Genomic DNA, 5,211 nt, shown 5'->3' with positions numbered 1-5,211 from the left:
ACTGAAGTGTATGAGGCCGGTGATGGGGAGTGAGTGAGACTCCACTGAAGTGTATGAGGCCGGTGATGGGGAGTGAGTGAGACTCCAATGAAGTGTATGAGGCTGGTGATAAGGGAATGAGTGAGACTCCACTGAAGTGTATGAGGCAGGTGATGGGGAATGAGTGAGAATCCACTGAAGTGTATGAGGCCGGTGATGGGGAATGAGTTCGACTCCAATGAAGTGTATGAGGCTGGTGATAAGGGAATGAGTGAGACTCCACTGAAGTGTATGAGGCAGGTGATGGGGAATGAGTGATACTCCACTGAAGTGTATGAGGATGGTGATAGGGGAATGAGTGAGACTCCACTGAAGTGTATGAGACTGGTGATGGGAATGAGTGAGACTACACTGAAGTGTAAGAGGCCGGTGATGGGGAATGAGTCAGACTCCCTTGAAGTGTAAGAGGCCGGTGATGGGGAATGAGTCAGACTCCCTTAAAGTGTAAGAGGCCGGTGATGGGGAATGAGCCAGACTCCCTTGAAGTGTAAGAGGCCGGTGATGGGGAATGAGTCAGACTCCCTTGAAGTGTATGAGGCTGGTGATGGGAAATGAGTGAGATTCCACTGAAGTGTAAGAGGCCGGTGATGGGGAATGCGTGAGACTCCACTGAAGTGTATGAGGCCGGTGATGGGGAATGAGTGAGACTCAACTGAAGTATGAGGCGGTGATGGGGAATGAGTCAGACTCCCTTGAAGTGTAAGAGGCTGGTGATGGGGAATGAGTCAGACGCCCTTGAAGTGTAAGAGGCCGGTGATGGGGAATGAGCCAGACTCCCTTGAAGTGTAAGAGGCCGGTGATGGGGAATGAGTCAGACTCCCTTGAAGTGTATGAGGCTGGTGATGGGGAAGGAGTGAGATTCCACTGAAGTGTAAGAGGCCGGTGATGGGGAATGCGTGAGACTCCACAGACGTGTAAGAGGCCAGTGATGGGGAACGCGTCAGACTACATTAAAGTGTAAGAGGCCGGTGATGGGGAGTGAGTGAGACTCCACTGAAGTGTATGAGGCCGGTGATGGGGAATGAGTGAGACTCCACTGAAGTGTATGAGACCAGTGATGGGAATGGGTGAGACTCCACTGAAGTGTATGAGTCCGGTGATGGGGAATGAGTGAGACTCCACTGAAGTGTATGAGGCCGGTGATGGGGAATGAGTGAGACTCCACTGAAGTGTATGAGGCCAGTGATAAGGGAATGAGTGAGACTCCACTGAAGTGTATGAGGCTGGTGATAAGGGAATGAGTGAGACTCCACTGAAGTGTATGAGGCCAGTGATGGAGAATGAGTGAGACTCCACTGAAGTGTATGAGACCAGTGATGGGAATGAGTGAGACTCCACTGAAGTGTATGAGGCCGGTGATGGGGAATGAGTGAGACTCCACTGAAGTGTAAGAGGCCGGTGATGGGGAATGAGTGAGACTCCACTGAAGTGTATGAGGCCGATGATGGGGAATGAGTGAGACTCCACAGACGTGTAAGAGGCCAGTGATGGGGAACGTATCAGACTACATTAAAGTGTATGAGGCTGGTGATGGGAATGAGTGAGAATCCACTGAAGTGTAAGAAGCCGTGATAGGGGAATGAGTGAACATCCATTGAAGTATATGAGGGAAGTGATGGGGAATGAGTGAGACTCCACAGAAGTGTAAGAGGCTGATGATGGTGAATGAGTTTTAAGATGCCGGTGATGGGGAATGAGTGAGACTCCACTGAAGTAGGAGGCCGGTGATGGGGAATGAGTCAGACTCCCTTGAAGTGTAAGAGGCCGGTGATGGGGAATGAGTCAGACTCCCTTGAAGTGTAAGAGGCCGGTGATGGGGAATGAGTCAGACTCCCTTGAAGTGTATGAGGCTGGTGATGGGGAATGAGTGAGACTCCACAGACGTGTAAGAGGCCAGTGATGGGGAACGCGTCAGACTACATTAAAGTGTAAGAGGCCGGTGATGGGGAGTGAGTGAGACTCAACTGAAGTGTATGAGGCCGGTGATGGGGAATGAGTGAGACTCCACTGAAGTGTATGAGGCCGGTGATGGGGAATGAGTGAGACTCCACTGAAGTGTATGAGGCCGGTGATGGGGAATGAGTGAGACTCCACTGAAGTGTATGAGAACAGTGATGGGAATGAGTGAGACTCCACTGAAGTGTATGAGGCCGGTGATGGGGAATGAGTGAGACTCCACTGAAGTGTAAGAGGCCGGTGATGGGGAATGAGTGAGACTCCACTGAAGTGTATGAGGCCAGTGATGGAGAATGAGTGAGACTCCACTGAAGTGTATGAGACCAGTGATGGGGAATGAGTGAGACTCCACTGAAGTGTATGAGGCCGGTGATAGGGAACGAGTGAGACTCCACTGAAGTGTATGAGGCCGGTGATAGGGAACGAGTGAGACTCCACTGAAGTGTATGAGGCCGGTGATGGGGAATGAGTGAGACTCCACTGAAGTGTATGAGGCCGGTGATGGGGAATGAGTGAGACTCCACTGAAGTGTATGAGACCAGTGATGGGAATGGGTGAGACTCCACTGTATTGTATGAGGCCGGTGATGGGGAATGAGTGAGACTCCACTGAAGTGTATGAGGCCGGTGATGGGGAATGAGTGAGACTCCACTGAAGTGTATGAGGCCGGTGATGGGGAATGAGTGAGACTCCACTGAAGTGTATGAGACCAGTGATGGGAATGGGTGAGACTCCACTGAAGTGTATGAGGCTGGTGATAACGGAATGAGTGAGACTCCACTGAAGTGTATGAGACCGGTGATGGGGAATGAGTGAGACTCCACTAAAGTGTACGAGGCCAGTGATGGGAATGAGTGAGACTCCACTGAAGTGTATGAGGCCGGTGATGGGGAGTGAGTGAGACTCCACTGAAGTGTATGAGGCCGGTGATGGGGAATGAGTGAGACTCCAATGAAGTGTAGGAGGCTGGTGATAAGGGAATGAGTGAGACTCCACTGAAGTGTATGAAGCAGGTGATGGGGAATGAGTGAGAATCCACTGAAGTGTATGAGACCGGTTATGGGGAATGAGTGATACTCCACTGAAGTGTATGAGGATGGTGATAGGGGAATGAGTGAGACTCCACTGAAGTGTATGAGACTGGTGATGGGAATGAGTGAGACTACACTGAAGTGTAAGAGGCCGGTGATGGGGAATGAGTGAGACTCCCTTGAAGTGTAAGAGGCCGGTGATGGGGAATGAGCCAGACTCCCTTGAAGTGTAAGAGGCCGGTGATGGGGAATGAGCCAGACTCCCTTGAAGTGTATGAGGCTGGTGATGGGGAATGAGTGAGATTCCACTGAAGTGTAAGAGGCCGGTGATGGGGAATGAGTCAGACTCCACTGAAGTGTATGAGGCCGGTGATGGGGAATGAGTGAGACTCAACTGAAGTGTATGAGGCTGGTGATAAGGGAATGAGTGAGACTCCACTGAAGTGTATGAGGCTGGTGATAAGGGAATGAGTGAGACTCCACTGAAGTGTATGAGGCCAGTGATGGAGAATGAGTGAGACTCCACTGAAGTGTATGAGACCAGTGATGGGAATGAGTGAGACTCCACTGAAGTGTATGAGGCCGGTGATGGGGAATGAGTGAGACTCCACTGAAGTGTAAGAGGCCGGTGATGGGGAATGAGTGATACTCCAGTGAAGTGTATGAGGATGGTGATAGGGGAATGAGTGAGACTCCACTGAAGTGTATGAGACCGGTGATGGGAATGAGTGAGACTCCACTGAAGTGTATGAGAACAGTGATGGGGAACGTATCAGACTACATTAAAGTGTATGAGGCTGGTGATGGGAATGAGTGAGAATCCACTGAAGTGTAAGAAGCCGTGATAGGGGAATGAGTGAACATCCATTGAAGTATATGAGGGAAGTGATGGGGAATGAGTGAGACTCAACAGAAGTGTAAGAGGCTGATGATGGTGAATGAGTCAGACGCCCTTGAAGTGTAAGAGGCCGGTGATGGGGAATGAGTGAGACTCCACTGAAGTATGAGGCGGTGATGGGGAATGAGTCAGACTCCCTTGAAGTGTAAGAGGCTGGTGATGGGGAATGAGTCAGACGCCCTTGAAGTGTAAGAGGCCGGTGATGGGGAATGAGCCAGACTCCCTTGAAGTGTAAGAGGCCGGTGATGGGGAATGAGTCAGACTCCCTTGAAGTGTATGAGGCTGGTGATGGGGAATGAGTGAGATTCCACTGAAGTGTAAGAGGCCGGTGATGGGGAATGCGTGAGACTCCACAGACGTGTAAGAGGCCAGTGATGGGGAACGCGTCAGACTACATTAAAGTGTAAGAGGCCGGTGATGGGGAGTGAGTGAGACTCCACTGAAGTGTATGAGGCCGGTGATGGGGAATGAGTGAGACTCCACTGAAGTGTATGAGACCAGTGATGGGAATGGGTGAGACTCCACTGAAGTGTATGAGTCTGGTGATGGGGAATGAGTGAGACTCCACTGAAGTGTATGAGGCCGGTGATGGGGAATGAGTGAGACTCCACTGAAGTGTATGAGGCCAGTGATGGGGAATGAGTGAGACTCCACTGAAGTGTATGAGGCCGGAGATAAGGGAATGAGTGAGACTCCACTGAAGTGTATGAGACCAGTGATGGGAATGGGTGAGACTCCACTGAAGTGTGTGAGACCGGTTATGGGGAATGAGTGATACTCCACTGAAGTGTATGAGGATGGTGATAGGGGAATGAGTGAGACTCCACTGAAGTGTATGAGACCGGTGATGGGAATGAGTGAGACTCCACTGAAGTGTATGAGACCAGTGATGGGAATGGGTGAGACTCCACTGAAGTGTATGAGGCCGGTGATGGGGAATGAGTGAGACTCCACTGAAGTGTATGAGGCCGGTGATGGGAATGGGTGAGACTCCACTGAAGTGTATGAGGCCGGTGATGGGGAATGAGTGAGACTCCACTGAAGTGTAAGAGGCCGGTGATGGGGAATGAGTGAGACTCCACTGAAGTGTATGAGACCAGTGATGGGGAATGAGTGAGACTCCACTGAAGTGTATGAGGCCAGTGATGGGGAATGAGTGAGACTCCACTGAAGTGTATGAGGCTGGTGATAAGGGAATGAGTGAGACTCCACTGAAGTGTATGAGGCTGGTGATAAGGGAATGAGTGAGAGTCCACTGAAGTGTATGAGGCCAGTGATGGAGAATGA

Source organism: Triturus cristatus, chromosome 3_2 (genome assembly GCF_964204655.1).
Source record: "Triturus cristatus chromosome 3_2, aTriCri1.1, whole genome shotgun sequence".
Classification (NCBI taxonomy): Eukaryota; Metazoa; Chordata; class Amphibia; order Caudata; family Salamandridae; genus Triturus; species Triturus cristatus.
Note: the sequence above shows the minus strand (reverse complement) of the source record.